The sequence below is a fragment of the Mustela erminea genome, chromosome 12 (genome assembly GCF_009829155.1).
Source record: "Mustela erminea isolate mMusErm1 chromosome 12, mMusErm1.Pri, whole genome shotgun sequence".
Taxonomy (NCBI): domain Eukaryota; kingdom Metazoa; phylum Chordata; class Mammalia; order Carnivora; family Mustelidae; genus Mustela; species Mustela erminea.
In genome coordinates, this window is record NC_045625.1 from 8,850,091 (window position 1) to 8,869,940 (window position 19,850).

Here is a 19,850-nt window from a genome sequence, read left to right on the forward strand (position 1 = left end):
TTATTTGCATTTCTGGGTAGCATCCCAATGTGTGAACATACAGCAATTGCTCGATTTTGATAAATTCATCCATGTTACTAACAAGCACGTAGGCAGTTTTGAGTTCTTGGCTATTATAGGTGGTAAACGAGGAGCATTTTAGTTCATGTCTTTGGTACACATTTAAAATACGTTTAGGGGTAGGTCACTGGCTATCCGTATTTTCAGCTTTAGCAGGCAAGGACAAACAGTGCGCCAAAAAGGTCCCAAGGTACATTCCCACCTGTAGTTTGCAAGGGTTTCCACTCTTCCCACCCTCTTCAGTGTTTGATATTTTATCTTCTTAATTTTAGCTACTCTGATAGGGGGCAGTGGTGGTATCTCATTGTAATTTTCGTTTGCATGACTCTGATGACTCATAAAGTCTAGCATCTCATCATATGTTTACCGGCCTTTGGAAACATCTTCTTTTGTAAGGTGCCTTTTTTAGAAAAAAATTGAATTGTCCGTTTTTTTTCCCCTACTGATTTGTAGCCATTTAAAAAATCATATTCTGAGTCCAAGTTCTTTGTAAAATATTTGAGTTGTGAACATCTTCTCCCACTCCATTAGTTAAGATCTTCACTATCTTGCTGGTATTTTTTAGGAACAGAATTTCTTAATTCTAGTACATTCAATTGATGAATTTTTTTCCTCATTTAAAATGTTAGCCTTTTTGTGTCCTGTTAATGCAGATTTGCCTTACGCCCAGGTCACACGACTGGTCTCCTATGTTTTCCTCTAAAAGCTTTACTGTTTTCCCTTTCACATTTAGCTCTACAAATTGTCTGGAATTGATTTTTGTGTCTAATGGGAGGCAGGAGTTTACAGACACTTTTTTTCACGTGGATATCCAATTACCCCAGCACCATTTATTGAAAAAGCCACCTCTTTCCCACTGGACTATGGTGTCACCTTTGTCATAAATGTGGTAATCATCTATGTGTGGGTCTTTTTCCAGATTCTCTCCTCTGTTCCACTGGTCAGTTTGTTTATTCTTGTGCCAATGGCACAATGTCTGAACAACTATAGCTTTATTAGAAATCTTGGGGGTGCCTGGGTGGCTCAGTGCGTTAGAGCCTCTGCCTTTGGCTCAGGTCATGATCTCAGGGTCCTGGGATGGAGCCCCACATTGGGCTCTCTGCTCAGCAGGGAGCCTGCTTCCCTCTTTCTCTCTCTGCCTGCCTCTCTGCCTACTTGTGATCTCTGTCTGTCAAATAAATAAATAAATAATCTAAGAACTCTTGGCCTCAGTTTTGTTTCTTTTCAATACAGTGCCCTAGGCAACCTTGGCTATTCTTGGGCACTGTATTGGCCATGCCCCCTTTCCAACCCCAGGGCCTTTGCTTGTGTCCCTTCGGCTGAAACACCCTTCCCTCCTCTCATCTCTGGGTGAGAGCCCGTCTCAGGTGTCACCTCCTCACAGAAGCTTTCTCTGAACTCCCTGACCAAGTTAAGCACACGGTGAAAACCCTCATAACACCATCCACCTCACATCTGTAACACTGATCACAATTCAATTTTACACTTATTCCTGTGGTTAGTCGATCAATGCTTATTTCTTCCCTAGTCTGTCGAACTCCGTAAGGAACGGGATCTTGTATGCTTTATTTATCAATCCGGTTTCCGGTCTGAGGACAACGAGCTGCAAAAGCAAACTGAACTAGTCATTTAATACTTTGGAGTAAATGAAGGAAAAAGTCCCTTACGGCAGTTGGAGCACGTGTGTCGTGGGTGCCTGTGTGTGTGCTCTGCGTGCGTGAGTGTGTGGGAGTGCGGGAGCAGGAACAAAGAGGCCGCAGCTTAGGAGCTGCAGGTCCGGGGCGACGGACCCACCCTCTCCAGCTGTCCTTGCCTCTCTCTGTCCACCCCGCCCCCCACCCTGCCCTGTCCAGCGCTCCCAGCGGCCTCTCTCCTTCCTGAGTGGCTGGAGGAAGACGCTGGTCTCCAGCTGCCTCCGCTCGGCTGCCCTTGTGCAGTTGTCTGCCAGTTGTGCGCGCCGATTACCATGAATGCCACCATCTGGTACGCCACGTGGACATCATAATCTTTTCTTAATTACATTAGCAGCGCAATCAGTTACTGCATTACAAGGCCGGCGATGAGCTTTTAAATCTTGGTGGAAATCATAAATAATTGCACTAAGTACCAGGCGCCAGATGTGTGTGCCAACTTCGGTTGCACTAGATAAATAGTAACCTTACAAGAGTGTTAGACACCAGGCGGTCCGGCCGGCCACCAGGCCACACCACACCTGGGGCCCCACCGCACGAAGGCCCCCACCGACCGTGCACCTGAGCGGAGGCCGGGGAAGGGCTCAGAGGTGCTCTGTGTGTGTGTGTGTGTGTGTGTGTGTGTGTCTGTCTGTGTTGCGGGGTGGGGGGTGCCAGGCAGAGAGAGGCGTTCTCAAAGCCAGCGAGGGGGCAGGAGGAACGCGGAGAAAGACAAAGGGAAAACGATGTGGGTGGAGGCGAAGGGCGAATGGGAGCCGAGCAGGAGGGAGGGGCGGAGCCGGAGACATGAGTGCGGAGAGAACAGGGGCCCAGAGAGAGACACTCCGATCGGGACAAAAAGAGAGACACGGAGGAATGGCTGAGACGAGTGTGACAGAGGCAGCCATCAACAGAGTGTGAGTAAAAAGTCCCAGATGAGCAAGGAGGCTGAGAGGACAAAGGGCAGGCGTCTTCCTGCTGACCTTTCAATCCTGGCCTGCTGCTGGGAGGAAGCTCAGGCCCCAGCTCGGCTCTTAAGGCTGCTGACATATGGCCAGAAGGTAGGTGAGGCAACCGCCAGGCCTGGGGGCTTCCAGCAGGGTCCTCAAGGCTCTCAGAGGAAACTGCCTTTCCTTCCTTCTCTCCCTCTTTCTGAAAACCTCCGGCACCTATGAAGGAGGAAGGGGGCCACAGACGGTCCAGAGCAAGCAATTCTGGCCTGTGCAGAGAGAGCTACTAGAGTTGCTTTCGATGAGAGAAGTCTCAGGATTGGGGGTATGGGGGGGGGGTCTCTCCGAGGAGGTGACTTCTAAGTTGAGATATGTACGATAAGCCACAGCCAAGTGAAGAGCAAGTGAAAGGAGAGAATGTTCCAGAAGAGGGGAAAGAGCATGTGCAAAGGCCCAGTGGCAGGAAGGAACTTAACATGTTCAAGAATCAGACAGAGGGACGCCTAGGTGGCTCAGTCATTTAAATGTCTGACTCTTGGTTTTGGCTCAGGTCATGATCTCAGGGTCCTGGGATCAAGTACTGCATTGGCTCCACACTTAGCAGGAAGTCAGCTTGAGGATTCTCTCTTTCTCCCTCTGCCCCTGCCTCCATCTGCTCATGCATGCTTTCACTCTCACTTGCTCTCTCTAAAATAAATAAATCTTAAAAAAAACAAAAACAGAAACAAAAACTATACATCTAAAAAAAAAAAGAAGAAGAAGAATCAGAGAGAGAATAGATATGGCTCAAGCAAAGAAAACAATGGCGAAAGGAAACTTGAGATAAAATGGATGACCGCAGATGTGCTTGTTTCTACTCACTCCTGAGATCTTACCCAAATGGGCTCTAATGGAATTTCAAGATGTATAAACCCACAGGGTACAGAGAACAGGGGAGGAAACAAAAGCAGATGGAGTTATTAACTAAATTTTGGAACCTAGGAAAACGGATGATGGCCACTGACTTGCAGAGTAGGGAAAGCTGAAATCTGAGCCTGCAGGAAGGGAAGCCAACTGGCCCCAGAGACCTGAAAAAGGCTCAGGGATGGAGGCTAGGTACTTCCGAAGGGGGCTGGGAGGGAGTAACATGAGAAGTAAGGTTCAAGCCTCAGTCGGCCAGGGGACCAACCACACTTCCCACCACAGCTAGAGACACGAAGTTTACGCTCTGGGAGATTGGCTGGAGGCTCCTGACTTGCAACATTAGCTAAGCACAGGGTGAGGCCCACACTTAAACTAGCAGCCCTGTCCTCTCCTGGTGCTCAGGATGCGGGCCGATGGCTAAGCGCTGTCTCTGTGCCTCCTCCCTCCACGTTTCAGGCAACTGGAAAGTTTCTTTTCTGGGAAAACTGCCTGGGACAAGGGAAGAGGTCTACAGAGACCACCAGAGGCCCTCCAGTGAAACCGCCAGTGGGTCTCCGATCACCCTGGGATGAGCCCCACCCACGTACACAGAGCTTCCAGTCAGGTCCGTACACAATACTCTGAAATATGAATGACAGACAATTATCTCCAGATACTTGTAGAAGTCTCTAGAATGAAAGACAGAGACCAGAGATTTAGGTACATAGGAAAAGGCAGGTAGGAGGAAAGAGAGACACTATAGGGAGCTGGGAAACATTTGACTAAACCTCTATAAATAATATCCTCTAAAAGATAAGACCCTGCAGCCATAAAATGAGATTAGAATGCGATCTATGTATTTTTTTAAAGGAATACTGAGAGAATACGGAAAGGCTGGAAGGTAAACTTTAGAGAATCCAAGAGTTAGAATAAAAAGATAGAGATAATTTTTTAAAATAGAAAGCAAAATATGAGAAAATTTAGGGATATTATTTAGAAATCTTAGAACACCAAGAATAAGAGAGATCTTAGAAATTTTCAGAAATGAACAAAGTTGTACACAAGGAACTGGGAACCAGAATGGTATGGAATTTCCAAAAAGCAACTCTGGAAGTTAGAAAATGTGGGGCAAAGATTTACAAATGATAAGGGGAAATTATTTCCAGCCAAGAATTCTGAGTCTCACCTAGTTATCAATTAACTGTGAAAGAAGAATAAATACATTTTTAGACATGCAAGATTTAAAAATATGTATCAGCGCCGTTGCATTCCTTTTCAGGGTGCTAAGAAGATATGCTATGGCTAAATGACAGAGAAAACCAAGAAAGAGAAAAGCATGTAATATGGGACGTGAGATCCAACAGAAAGGCAGAGGGAATGATGGGAAGGAAATGTACAAAGAGGACAGTCGTATGCCATGGAAGCCTGGAGAAAAATCACCCTGGAGCATCACAGGAATATGGAAGGCCGCAGAAGAGCTATGTCCAGTGGAGAAAAAAAAATATATGATAGATTATCTGGTGAGTTTGATCATCATATCTGGAGGGGTATTTTAGTTCATTGGCAAGTCTGAAGCACAAGTGGTCAAGAATGAGAAAACCAGGCAAATATAAAAAAGAAACAAATTGTTAACGCTGGGAAAAACAAAAGTTGTACAGGAAAAGAAATGTATTAATAGTACACTATGTGGCTCAGCTGTGACCAATCTTTGCATAGGACTAATTATATAAATATTGAGTATTTGATTAATAAAAGTTGTGATATAATCATGTTGGAAGAATGAGAAGAAGGGAAGTGTATGATGTGATGTGAAAGAACTAAATCTTTGGGGCACCTGGCTGGCTCACTCACTTGGCATCTGCCTTCAGCTTGGGTCATAATCCCAGGGTCCTGGGATCGAGCCCCATGTCAGGCTCCCTGCTTGGCGGAAGCCTGCTTTCCCTTTCCCACTCCCCCTGCTTCTGCTCCTGCTCTCACTGTCTCCCTCTCTCTGTCAAATAAATAAATAAAATCTTAAAAAAAAAAAAAAAAAGAATTAAATCTTCATCTGATTCTCACTAGAAAGTCAACAGATATTTTTTCCAGAATGTGGAACTAGCAGCATAAACCGTTGCCTTGAAGTACAAAGGCAAATAGCAGAAGAGATCACTAAAAGCTGAAAGTTGCTGTCTCATGGGAGGGGAAAATGAAGATGCAGCAGAACACTTTGCACTCCTGGGCTCATGACCCCTCCTCCATCTTCAAAGCCAGCTTCTTCCATAGCAATCTTCTTTCATAGCATCTTCCAACCCTCTCCCTCTGCTTCTATTGTTTTATCAACTTTTCTTCACCGTGAACTTCCTGCCTGCTTCTTACAGGGACTCTAGGGATTACAGTTAGACCTCACCGGGATAATCCAGTCTGATGCCCCCATTTCAAGATCCTTTACTTAATACACCAGCCTGTCCCTTTTACCATGTCAGGTGACATAATCACGGGTTCTAGAGACAAAAATATGCACATCTTGGGAGGCCATTAAGCACCTACAATGTTAACCTTTTTGACATTAAGGGGAGGAACAACTACTTTTCCTTTTTACGGTTATTTTTGTAACATTTATACTGTGCTCAACTTCCATATATGTTACACAACGTACATGTGTGAGCCTCCACCTGTATACTCTTAGTATGAGAGTCAGGTAGACAGCACAGGTAGGCAGTCACCATTCCAGGCCCTTCTATGTTGTCTTGTGGTACACTCAGGGCCAAGGGAAACTCTGCATTTATATGACTTGCCCATAGGCTGTATGGGTCATACTCCCTACCATGTGGTCTAAAGTTGGCTCTGGAATAATCATAGCCTTGGATTTTAGAGATCCAAACTCAGAATCCACGCTCAGGAGAACAGCATATTTTATTAATGTACCAATAAAAAGGAAGAGGGAATCTGTTACAAAGAGATGTGCTGTCTTCTTAGGTTCATAGCGAAATACCTCAATAAAATGACTTTAAACCCACAAACTACAGAGAGGTTAAGAAATGATGTCCGTGGAGGATTCTGCCTCTAAGAATTAAGTCGTCCAGAAAGTTGAGGTTTACACAAAAAAGTATACTTCAGACTATAAGAGCGGGAGCAGTGGAAAAAAGAAAACAATGAGTGGTGGAAGAGAAACACTGAGAACTTTGGAGCAGATTGGATGGCTATGAAATGTCAAATGGGACCTTGAAGCAGAAGAGACTAACAGAAAGGAAAAGTTAGATGGAGAATTAGAGAAGGGGCCCCATCTTAGCTGTCACTACGCCAGAAACGGTGCGCAAGGAAACGTGCCAAAGAGCAGAATGATTCTCCCCAAGGGAACCACACCCAGAGAGCCCGTGTGAAACGGCTCCTTTCACACAGACACATGCGCACACACATGTATAAACACACAAATGCATGTGCATGTACATGCACACATACACACAAGCACTCACATGCACACACAGATATGCACACATATATGTGCATATGCACACACGGGTGCACACAGGCACGCACATGTGCACACAAACACACACGTACACACAGTGTATCGTATCACTGGGAGCAACCGGGAACTCTCGACTTAAGACCCCAGGGCATCTAAACCAAGGAGTTACAGAAAATCTGGACAAATTTGAGAGGAAAGAGGAAGAAGAGTGGCACAAAATAGTAGAAGCGTTACAAAGGGAGTTTCAAGGTGATGGAACCGTTATAGCTGGAGATCAAGTTATTACTTGGCCCCTAGGAGAATGGGCTGATAAATCTAAGGCATTAGAATTCTCTAAGGCAGTGGTTCGTAGCTCCCGCTGCACATGAGAATCACCTGGGGAACCTTTTCAACACAGTGATGCTTGAGCACCATCCCAGATCAAATAAATCAGTCAGCATCGTGGGCAAGCATTCTCAAACTCGAGTAGGCATAAGAATCCCCTGAAGGGTCTGATAAAACACTGATTTCTGGGCTCCAACCCCAAGTTTCTGATCAGTAACACCGGGGAGGAGCCTGAGAATTCTGACTTTCTAACCCATTCCCAGGTGACACTCAGGCCGCTGCCCAGGGACCCCACGTTGAGAACCGCATTTTCTAAGGAAAGGCACTGTAAAGGGAGGACAAACGAAATGGGGGCCGAGCAGGACAATGAGAGATGGAGGCGGGCCGAGGTTAGATCTCCGGGGCAAGATTATCCCATTTAGGAAGCAGCACTGGGCAATATTTGTTTGTTCAGTGGATGCTTTCTGAATGGCCAGACCTTCTGATTTCATTCCCTCTCACTCTGGGGGACCTCCTAAGACAGTGCCTTCCCAAAAGGTGAAACACAGGAGGACAAGAAACTGCTGAGAAAATCTCCTTGAGGCACGGAACAAAGCAAGTCTGCCCCCTTGGGGATCTTGGTCCTCGCCAGGACCCCAGGAAAACAGGTCACAATGAGTTTCGATTGAAGCTTCAGCGCAGGCATCTGCCAAGAGCGGTTTTACAGCAAAAGCGAAGTACGAGGATGAGGACGCAGGCTTCTTTAGAACAGTGGTTCTCACACTTTGCTGCACACTGGAATTACCTGGAGAGTTTTTAATCTGCCCTGTGTAAGCTACGACCCTTCGCAATTAAATCAGAATTTCTGGGGGTGGCACTCAGGCACTCAGAGTTTATAAAACTCCCCAGGGGATGCCAAAGGGCAGACAAGTTTAAGGACAGGACCTTGCTATTCAAAGCGTGGCTGATGAACCAGCAGCCCGGGCTATTGCCTGAGAGCTTGTTAGAAACATAGAATCTCGGATCTTATCCTAGAACCACTGAATCAGAATCTGCTTTTGATCAATGTCTCCAGGGATCTGTGTGCACATAAATGTCTCAGAAGCACTGCTCTGGAAGGCCTAAGCGATTCCAAAGCAAGATGCACTGGCGACAGGCGCTGGGCGCAGCCCCAAAAACACCTACTCCAAGACACATGGAGGCTATATCATTAGAGAGAGTTCTCTGTTCATCACTGGCATTCCAGAAACATGAGGCTCTGTGGAACAATGCTGGAGGGAAAGAAGGTGATCTCGAGCAAAATCTGCCAAGTTGTCGACAGTGGCTGCCTTCCTCAGGAGGGGTAGTGAAGCAGGAAACTTGAATTTTTGTTTTCTGTGCAATCTACACTTCCTAAATCATGGGTGGAAGAGTGTGTGTGTGTGTGTGTGTGTGTGTGTGTGTGTGTGTTTGGGGACTCGGTGAGGATTATCTGGATTGTGAGATTATGGGATATTTTTTAACATTTTCTTTATTAAAAAACCTAATAAACGGTAGCATTTTAAAAAAAGCAATCTACAAAGCAAAAGCTATTAGGAATACCAAGATGAATTTAGCAAAATCACAATCTTAATAGGATACCTTAATATTATTGCATCGCTTTGTCAAATCAAGTAGCAAAAAGAAATAAAAATACGGAAGCTATGAATAACTTCATTAATAAGGTTATTTACTAGATACATTTCAAAATCTATAATGTACAGACATAGAATACATAATCTTACACATTGCACCTAGCATTTTTAAAAAAAAAATGAAACCCTTTCCTAGCCCGCAAAGGAAATGTAAGCCACGTGAGGGCAGAGAACATGACAGTCTTGTCACCACTGATTCTCAGTGCCTAACACTGTGGCCGACATAATGTCAGCGCTCAAGAAATATTTATTATAGAAAGAAGGCTATATTTTCAAACCTAAATGCAATAAAATAAGAAGTTGAGGAGGAAAGTTTGAGCAACTCAAAAGATCAAAGCATTTGGAATACAAAAGAAACTCTTCCTCAAATAATCTTTAAAGTCAATATATTGACTGCAACTCTAGAGAACTTTTCGTGGAATTTTACAAGCTGATTCTAAAATTAATATGGAAGAGCAAATGCACACACATTTACTGAATAAACATTAAACATAATGTTTGTGTTCATCTATAAGATTCATAACTTTGCAAATTAAAATGGTGAGAAATTAAAATGGTGTGACATTGGTACAGGAGAAATCAACAGGTAAGAGAACTGAGTCGAGTTCACATATATCCTATCCATTGATTTATTAATCTAAATAAGATGCCATATCAAATAGGCGAGGAAGTTATATACCCCTTGACATATGAAAAAATAAAAGTAAATCCTTACCTCACACTATCCATAAGGAAAATTTTCCAGGGGATGAAAGTCCTAAAGCAAAACACAAAACAATTGTGTGAGGAGAAATATAGGAGATTATATGATCAACCTGGGAAGCTTCTTAAATAATGCACGAAACCCAAAAGCCATAAATGCAACGTTTAGTAAAAGTTGACTACTCTATAAGCCATAAGTCTTGCAAATCATTAAGAAAAAGACAAACTAGAATAGGAAATGGACAAAGACTATGAACAGGCAATTCACAGAAAAGGAAATGCAAATGGGCAGTAATCACATCATAAAAGATGTTTCATTTTACTAGTAATCGGGACGAAATGCAAAGTAAAATAAAGGAACAATTTACAACCACGAGTTCAGCAAATTTTTTTCAAGATCGAGTATAACAAGTGTTGACAGGATGGGGGTAAAAGATTTATACAGTATGAGAGGAATATAAAATGTAAATGAAAATGTACATAGAATGGCATTCCCACTTTGAAGGGCATTTAGGCAGCATCAAAATGAAAAAATGAATATTCTATATAACACCACAACTTTGCTTCTTACAGAAACCCTGGCATGCATTCCTAAGGCAGCTAGTACGTGATTTTGACTGCAACATTCCCTTTAATAGCAAAATCTGGAAATAATCTTAGCGTCCAAGCGAAATGTGGTTGAATAAACTATATTAAATCCATACTATGCAATAAACTCCAATGGTGAAAATCAGTTTGATGCATAGATACTGACAGGAAAGATGCTATTACTGATAGAAAAAGAAAGATACAGAAGAGCATATACAATAGGATACTCTATATGTTAAAAAAAAATCCACAGCAAAACTACTTTCTCTAAGTGCATATACATAAATGCCAAAAAATTGGAACGCCACTCAATATGGCAAAGTGAAATAATGCGGTGCCCCTTTCTGCTCTCATCTAGAATCTTCCTAGAAATCCTATATAAAATATTCCACAAAATTTTCAAAACACAGACCTATTCAATCTCTCTTTCTGTCTCTCACGCACACACACACACACACACACACACATATATAAATACACATAAATGAAAATGTTCAGATATGAGAAATCAAGAAGGATGTTTTTAAAAACCAGAGCTGTAGATGTGCAAACTAAAGTTCACTAGCCCTGAGGTGAGAGACCAGACCTTAAATAGATAATTAATTTGGATAAGTCTTAAAACAATGCAGAATTATATTTCTAGACAAAATAACATGCATAGTGTGGGAGGGAGTGGTCATCCGATCCCTGGACAGGTTAGGAGAAGGGAGTGAATACGGACTAACCTGGACTTTGGTAACTCAAGAATGAGTTATAAGAATTTAAGCTTATCATCTGAAAGCAGAGAAATAGATGCTAGAACTTCCAAACCACTGGAGGAGAACAAAGGAAGGGAGGGAATAAAGGAATCTGATCCATCACCGACAAGGCAGAAAATAGGAGCAGGGAGAGAATAAGTAGAAAGCATAGGAAACAGCACAAGATGGTCAGAATACAAGTTAGCACTAAAAATAAATACAAGTGGACCAACTCTGCCAATTCAAAGACAAAGATGCTTAGACTGGGGAAGAAAAAAGCGAACAGCTATAAGCAGTGTAAGATTACGTCTCAGGAAGACTGAATATAAAAAAACAGAAAATGTTAAATCAGAGAAATTTAATTAAAAAATAACTTAGAAAGTGGTGTAGCTATATTAACATCCGGCAAAACAGATTTTGAGGCAAAAGTAGAGATAAACAGTGATGTTACATAATGATACAAAACAATTAAGGGAAAAGATGTAAGAATCTTAGGGCACCTGGGTGGCTCAGTCAGTTAAGTCTCCGACTCTTGATTTTGGCTTGAGTTATGCTCTCAGGGTCGTGATAGCAAGCCACATGTTGGGCTTATGCTGCGTATGGAGCCTGCTTAAAGTTCTCTCTCTCCCTCTCTCTCCTTGCCCCCCCAAAAAACCAAAAACATTTAAGAATCTTAAATTTGTATGCACCTAACAACAACCTCAAAATTTTATACAGCCAAACATGGCTGGAATTATAAGGAAAAGCAGACACATCCACAATCACAAAGGGAGATGTTTAATAAACTCTCCCTCATATACATGTCAAGCAGATGAAAAATAAAATTAGTAAAGATAAGGAAAACTTGAACAATACAGTTAACGAGCCTGAATGTGTAAATCTGTTTAGAACCCTGTACTTAAAATTTAGAGATAAATCAATCTTTTTTTAAAAATATTTTATTTATTTATTTGACAGAGATCACACGTAGGCAGAGAGGGGGAAGCAGGCTCCCTGCTGAGCAGAGAGCCAGATGCGGGACTCAATCCCAGGATCCTGAGATCATAATCTGAGTTGAAGGCAGAGGCTTAACCCATTGAGCCACCCAGGAGCCCCTAAATTAATCTTTTCAAGCATCTATGGAACAGTTATAAAAATAACCAAAAGCTAGACCAGACTAGTCTTTGAAAACTCCAAGACATGCAGATCATATACTCTGACAACAAATAAAATTAGAAATAAATTACAAATAGATGGCTAACACACCCCATTTAGAAAATTTAACAAAAATAAAAGTACTATATTTTAAAAATATGGAAAGCAATACTGAAAGAAGAAAGTGCTTCAAAAAGATGGAAAATCACCACGTTAAGCATCCAATCTAGTAGTTAGCAAAAAAGTAACTAAGTAAACTGAATGGACAATGATAAAAATGAGAACAAAGAAAACAGAGATCAATTATCTATCAATTAAATTAACAGGAGACAGGAGGGACACCTGAGTGGCTCAGTCGGTTAAGCATCTACCTTCAGATCAGACCCTGATTCCAGGGTCCTGAGATCGAGCCCCACATCGGACTCCCTGCTCTGTGGGGAGCCTGTTTCTCTGCTTCTCCTTCTGCCTCTCCCTCTGTGTGGTCTTTCTCTCTAATAAATAAATAAATCTTTAAAAAAATTAATAGTAGAGAAGATTTTTTAAGTCCCTCAATCAGTTCTTTGCAAAGACTAATAAAATATACGAACCTCTACCATGATTTATCAAGAAAAAAGAGAGAGAAGGCACAAATAAACAATATTAAGAATGAACAGCAGGGGGACAGAACTTCAGACATAATAAATCGTAGGAGGACACAGCAAAAAGTTTATAACAATGAATTAAAAATGTGAACAATTTCATAGATAAGTGTAATTTATAAAAGCGATACAAGAAAGAAGAAACAACCTGAATGGAGTTTTAATCACTAATAAAATGGTATCCATATTTTAGAATTCATCCACAAAAGCAAAACAAAACAAAATCATCCAGCACTGATGATTCTATAGGTGACTTGCCAAAACTTCAAGGAATAGAAAATCCTTATTCTTTACAACATGTTTTAGTGAATGGGGGAAAAAAATGGGAAAGCTCCTTAACACATTTTATGAAGAAGGGACAACATTAATACCAAAACAGGCAAGGAAGCTACAAGGACTGCCTGTTGTAAGACATGTGAACATAGACATAAAAATCTAAATATTAAACAAAATGAGCAATGAGTGAAAAATAGAGCAAGACATTATAACAAGCAGAGATTATTTGAGGAAAGCATAGATAGTTTAGAACTTAAAATATTAATGTAATTAGCCCAGTAATATATACATATTTTTAAATTTTATTTACTTTTTAAAGTAATCTCTATACCCAATGTGGGGCTCAAACCTACGACTCCAAGACCAAGTGTTGCATGCTCCACTGACTGAGCCAACCAGAAGCTCCATAGCCCAGTAATACTAAAACAAGCAAACAAACAAACAAACAAAACCATTATCATCTCAATATATGTGGGGAAAAGCACATGATAAAATTGAATACTTATTTATGAAAAGTTACCTAGGAAATAGAAAGGAGCTTATCTGGTTTTCATAAAGGGTATGTACTGGTCAAAGGGCATAAACTTCCAGCTGTAAGATGAGTAAGTTCTGGGGCAGGTACAGCATGGTGACTGAATAATTGTATTGTACATATATAAGTTGCTAAGAGCATAAATCTTAACCATTCTCACAATGACCACCACCATCACAACAAAACTGGTAATTATGTGAGGGGAGGTGAGGAGGTACTAACTAACCTTGTTATGATAATCATTTTGTAATATATACATACCGTAATTCATCACATGGTACAACTTAAACTTGCATGATATATATGTCAATCATATCTAAATAAAGCTGGAAAAAAATAAGGTAAAAAAAAAAAGAAAAGTTTCAACATACATGATAGTACTGAAGAGTGAAAAGCATTTCTGTGAAATTCAGAAAGAAGCAAAAAAAGACCATCACCACCTGTATTCAATATTAGACAAACACAATTGAGGAGACCAAAGACGAAAGATATATGGATTAGAAATGACAGAACTGTCATTATTCCCAGATTTAAAAATCATTGCGTATGTTTGAAAAAATTCCAGGAAAATCTACCAACACACTATCAGAAGAATAGAGTTCCTCAAGCCTGCTAAATACAAATCATATATATAAAAATTGACTGCATTCCTATCCAGTAGGAACAGTTAAAAAGTGTAATTCAAAAAGAAGACACCATTCGCCATGACAACATCCGGAAGATGCGTAAGAACTTTGAAAATCATAAAACTTCCCTGAAGGGCATAAAGGGGCTGAATGCAGGGATAACTAATTCATGTTAGTGGATGCAAAGACTTGATATCACAAAGATGGCAACTGTGTCTAAACTGAAGGACAGATTTGACACAATGTCATTCCAAAACATCAAGGGAATTCTCCATGGAACTTGATAAGCAGATCCCAAAGTATTTATGGAATTATATAGGGTCAAAAAGAGCTTTTTTTCCCAGTGTGTGTGTAATCTGCGATGTATTCTTCTGCCGGATATGAAGACTTACTAAGAAGCTAGAGTAACTAAAATAACATGGCATTAGTGCCAAGACAGACAAATAGCTCAAAAGAACAGTAGAGAGAGCCTGGAAACTGAGCCACATGTATATGGAACCAGCACAAATGAGTGACAAAAGAATGGACTGTTCAATAAATGATGCCAAAGGGGCGCCTGGGTGGCTCAGTGGGTTAAGCTGCTGCCTTCGGCTCGGGTCATGATCTCAGGGTCCTGGGATCGAGTCCCGCATCGGGCTCTCTGCTCAGCAGGGAGCCTGCTTCCTCCTCTCTCTCTCTGCCTGCCTCTCTGCCTACTTGTGATCTCTCTCTGTCAAATAAATAAATAAAATCTTTAAAAAAAAATAAATGATGCCAAAATACAGGATAATGGAATGATGGAATTAGAATATTGCCATTTTCCAAGATCTGATGAAGCAATGGATCTAGGCACATCAATGGTTGTTAATGTCCCAAATATGTGATGTTAGACATTATATACCTGCTAACGGAAATGCACAGAATCTTGGACGAGGTATTCTTGCCAAATGTCATACCTGAATGTCACCAGGTTTCTAAACTAACTGTTTATAGGAAACATCGAGACAGAGGAACATGCTGAATGGTACCACCACAAATATACACTTAGGAAAACTTAGAATGTGGGAGTCTGTACAGAACCAACAGTCTAGTTTCTTCAACAAATAAATTTCAAGGTGTGGGGGGGGGAAGAGGAAGGAGATATCCATGTATTGAAATAGACTTAAGAAAATTCAATCAACTGCAATATATGGAATTTATTTGGATTCTGACTCAAACCAATTGCAAAAAGAAAATTATGGTTTGTAGAAATCTGTTTATTGGTATTAAGGAATTAATGTTTTTTAGACATAATAATGTTATTATGGCTCAAAAAAGACCTGATCTTTTAAAGATTCATGCTGAAATATTTACAGATGAAATTATATGATGTCTGACTTTGCTTTAAAATAATTCGTGAGAGGGAATGATTGGTGCTATGGATGAAACAAGACTGGCAATGCAATGAGCATTCATGGATGATTAAGGATATGAGGTTTATTATCCTGTTTTCTGTATATGTTTGAAATTTTTTCAAGTAAGAGTTCAAAAAGGGGAAAATAATGCTGGAATTACTACTGTCCATATGAGGAAAAGACAAAGTAAAATTCCTAATAATTCCATATACAAATTATACATCATATAAAAAATTAATTCCAGGTGTATTAAAGACAAATTATAAATTGAAACTATCTTGAAACTTTTAGAAGTAAATACAGGAACATGTGTATATGACACGAGAGTGGAAAGGATTTCTTAAGCAAGACAGAAAAAGTTCAAACCATAAAGGCAAACATGAATAAACTTGAGTACATAAAAATAAAGTATTTGCACACAATAAGTGATACTATAAACAAAGTGAAAACAGAGCATAGGCTGGGAGAAATTATCTGCAACAAAATATTAGTGTCCACAATATATAATGAACTTCTACAAATCAATGAGGGGGGAAAGGGGACAAAGGCTATGTACAGGGACTCTGAAGAGAAAACCTCAATAGTAAATAAATAAATGAAAAGCTCTGCACCCTCACAGGTAATCAAGAAAATCGACTAAAGCGACAAGATAGGTTTCATATCCATCCACTGGCAAAATTTAAAAATCAGATGGTACCTAATGATGGAGGGTGCAAGGAAACCATCACTTTTACAGAACACGCTGCTGGTGGGAAAGTATACTGGTATGATCACACTGGAGAGCTTTTGATAATACTGGACCTAGTATGGTGGAAAGTGCCATTTCCACAACCAAATATCTAACCTAGATAAATCTTCCCTGGTGTACCTAAGAAGGCATGGATATGAATGTTTATCCTGTGCTATATGTTATTGTTTAAAAATGGAAACAACTGCACCTTGGAAGGGAAACAGGCAAAAAAGGCATACAATGGAATACTAGTAAGCAGATAAAATGAAAACTCACCTATGTGTATCAACCTGAGTAAACTGCAAAATCTTTTAAAAAGTTATAGATGGTATGCTACGGTTCATGTACACTGAAGAACACACAGAATACTTCTGTGTATTGTTTGTGGATATATGTTTATGTCGTGAACATATGTGGATGGGTGGTGTCCTTGGGGGGAGAAGGAGAAGGAAGAGATGGAGAGGAGGACTCCCAAACTCTGACAACGGTAAAATGAATACATTACATCCTTTTCTGGACCTTTCTGTAGGTTTAAGATATTTCATAATTAAGATTCTTTCTTAAAGAAAATGCATTGGCTTAATATCCTCCAAACATTATCCTTGTCGCACATTAATTAAAGATGATACAATTTTTCTATCTGGGAAGCCCCAGCTAATTAACTGAAAAATACTTACAACTAATAAGAAACAGTGGCTATCTCTAGGGGCAGAATAATCGACATACTTTCACTTTCTAATCTTTTAAATGGTTTGAATTTTAAAATGATGAACATATATGACTTTTATATTCAGAAACAATAATGATTGTTGCATTTTCAAAATTAAATAAGATGGAAGGGCAAAATGTCAGAAAACGAGCATTTGGGAAGGCGGCCATTAGTAAAATACATGCAGCAGCAATAAAAATTTGAAGTAATATTGGAATAAAAATACAATTCAAGGGAGCAACACAAATTATTAAATAGTAAAAAAAAGAAGTACAGATACATGAAGAGAACCACACAACCTGACATAAAGGAAGATGTGAATGACAAACGTACAAGAATAAGTGAGAAATGTTCCAGAAATGGAACATGTTCCAGAAATGTTCTAAATATTTTGCAGAAGTTCTTGGGCTCAACCGCATGGCCTCCTAGGGAATCTGGGGATCCCTAAACTCACTGAATTAAATGCAAACTTCTCTGCATGTACGAATCCTTCTGAAGAGTATTTACAGCTTTTGAGAGATACTAAAGTAGTCTATTCCAAAGAAATCCAAGAGCTACTACTACTGGTTATTTTTTTGGTAACCGCTTTAGTGGATGTAATTCACACTATCAAACAATTCACCCACAATGTGTACACTTTGGTGCCTTTTAGTATATTCAGAGTTGTGTGACCACCACCACAATCAATTCTAGAACATTTCAACTGGACCCTTTGCAACCACTCTTCCAAATACCCCATCACCCCCAACCCTAAGCAACCAACCACCTTCTCTGCAGATTTGCCTTTTCTAGACATTTCATATAAATAAAATCACACAATGTGTGCTCTATTGTGACTGGCTTCTTTCACTTACCATGGTGCTGTCCAAATTCATCCAAGGAGCAGGTGACAACACTTCCCTAACTTAGAGCCCAGTAACATTCCATTGCCTGGATCTATCACATTTTTTTTATTCATTCATCAGTTGATGGGCACTTGGGCTGTTCCCACCATTTGGCTACTATGAATAATGCTGCCTTGCATATTTCCGTAAAGCTTTTATAGGAGCATTATTTTCGTATGATCAGTGGCCATGTGTATGTTTTCTGTCAACCATTTTTTTAGATTTGTATTTCTCAACACTTTCTCAGTATCAACCCTGAAAGGTTGAAAATTTTGCTTTCATTAATTACTACAATTATTTTCTTATAGTTTAGATTATTACAATTAATGAGTTTGTTTAATCAACCAATTAAAAATTTAATTTCATTTCTTCCTATCAACAGGAATTAAATACTAAGGAATAAGACTAATTCCTCAGAGATGAGCTCTGAATGGTCACAAACCATTGTAATAGCTGAGATACTCTGCTCCCCAAGAAACAATTTTTTGCTCTCTTGAGGACCATAGGACATATATTGAGAATGTGTGTTTTAGAGCCTGTGCACATTTTTCCTCTATGGGGCTGTCTTTCTATTCTTTTCATTTTTTAGGAATGCTTCATATGTTGGAGAACCTGACTCTTTGTGGTGAGTTCCAAATCATTTCCTCCAATCTGTAGTTTCTAAGAATTTAGCTTCTGATGATTTTTGTCTTACAGATTTTTTTAAAAATGTAGTTGAATTTATCAATCATTTTATGGCTTCTAGAAAGGCGTTTGCCATTCCAAGATCAATTATTTGCCCAGATTATAAAAAACATTCTCCTATGGTTTATGGTTTTGCTTTCTGTTTAAACCTCTGATCTACCTGAAATTATTGTGTAAGGCACAAACCAGGGATCCAGCTTTTCCCCCCAGATGACTATTCAGTTATCTCAAGACATATTACTGAATTACCAGTCTTCCTCCCACTGATCTGAAATGCCACCTCTATCATACACTAAGCTACAGTGCATATTTGGGAAAATTCTGAACTTCTATCTGTATGGAACTTATGAACTTCTATCAGTGGATCTGTCTATACAAATAAGTAACCTTCCTATACTGTTCCAATATCTGGTGCCCTATTTCTCCCTAATTTCTTGACATTTAAAAAATTGGCTTCCTATTTTGTTCATTTTTATGTGAATTTTAGAATCAGCTGGTTTCATTAAGTAATACTGTTGGCATTTTAGTGGGAACCCATTACACTGTAAATTAATTTTAAAAGAACAGTCATCTTTGAGTCTTCCTACCCAAGAACATGAGATAACTTTCCATGTTTAAAGTCATCATTTGTGAGCCTCTGTATTTCAAAGTTTTAGTCACATATATATCACATATTTCTCATTATGATAAAATACTCAATATTTTAAGTATCAAGAAAGTGGTATATAAATGCTCTTGATTCTTCTTTTAATTTTGTACCCAACAATATTATTGAACTATCTTATTTTATAAGTTTTTCAACTGAGTCTCTTGGGTTATAGCTATACAATCACATCATCCCACCATATCATCTGCAAGTAAAGATAATTTAATATCTCAGTTTCTTATTTTCATACCTCTAATATCTTTCTTTAATTACACTGGTTATTTCTGACACAACAATGCTAAATAATAATCCTATATTATTATATTATATGTAATATTTACATATATATAAATATTATATTGGACATTTCTGTTTTACCCTGACTTTAATGGGAATGCTTTTAGTGTTTTCCCCATTAAGCAAAACGCTGGCTTATGGGTTGAGATGAATCTATTTTATGTTAAACAAGTAGCTATCTCTTCCTATTTTATTAAATGCTTTATAATCAAGAATAGAATTGAACTTTGTCAAATGCCTTTCAGTGTTTATGGAGATGATCTCGTGATCTTTCTCCTTAGACCTATTAATATGATAAATTCTATTAA

At 39.6% G+C, this 19,850-nt stretch overlaps 1 long non-coding RNA gene across 1 annotated transcript in view; it reads right to left on the reverse strand.

The window, feature by feature from the left end:
* LOC116570997 overlaps positions 1 to 19,850 on the reverse strand; it is a 34,546-nt gene that overhangs the window by 1,020 nt on the left and 13,676 nt on the right. Inside the window, exon 3 of the long non-coding RNA XR_004277639.1 lies at positions 9,702 to 9,743. This is a non-coding gene — a long non-coding RNA (uncharacterized LOC116570997). The remainder of the gene's footprint in view (positions 1 to 9,701; positions 9,744 to 19,850) is intronic.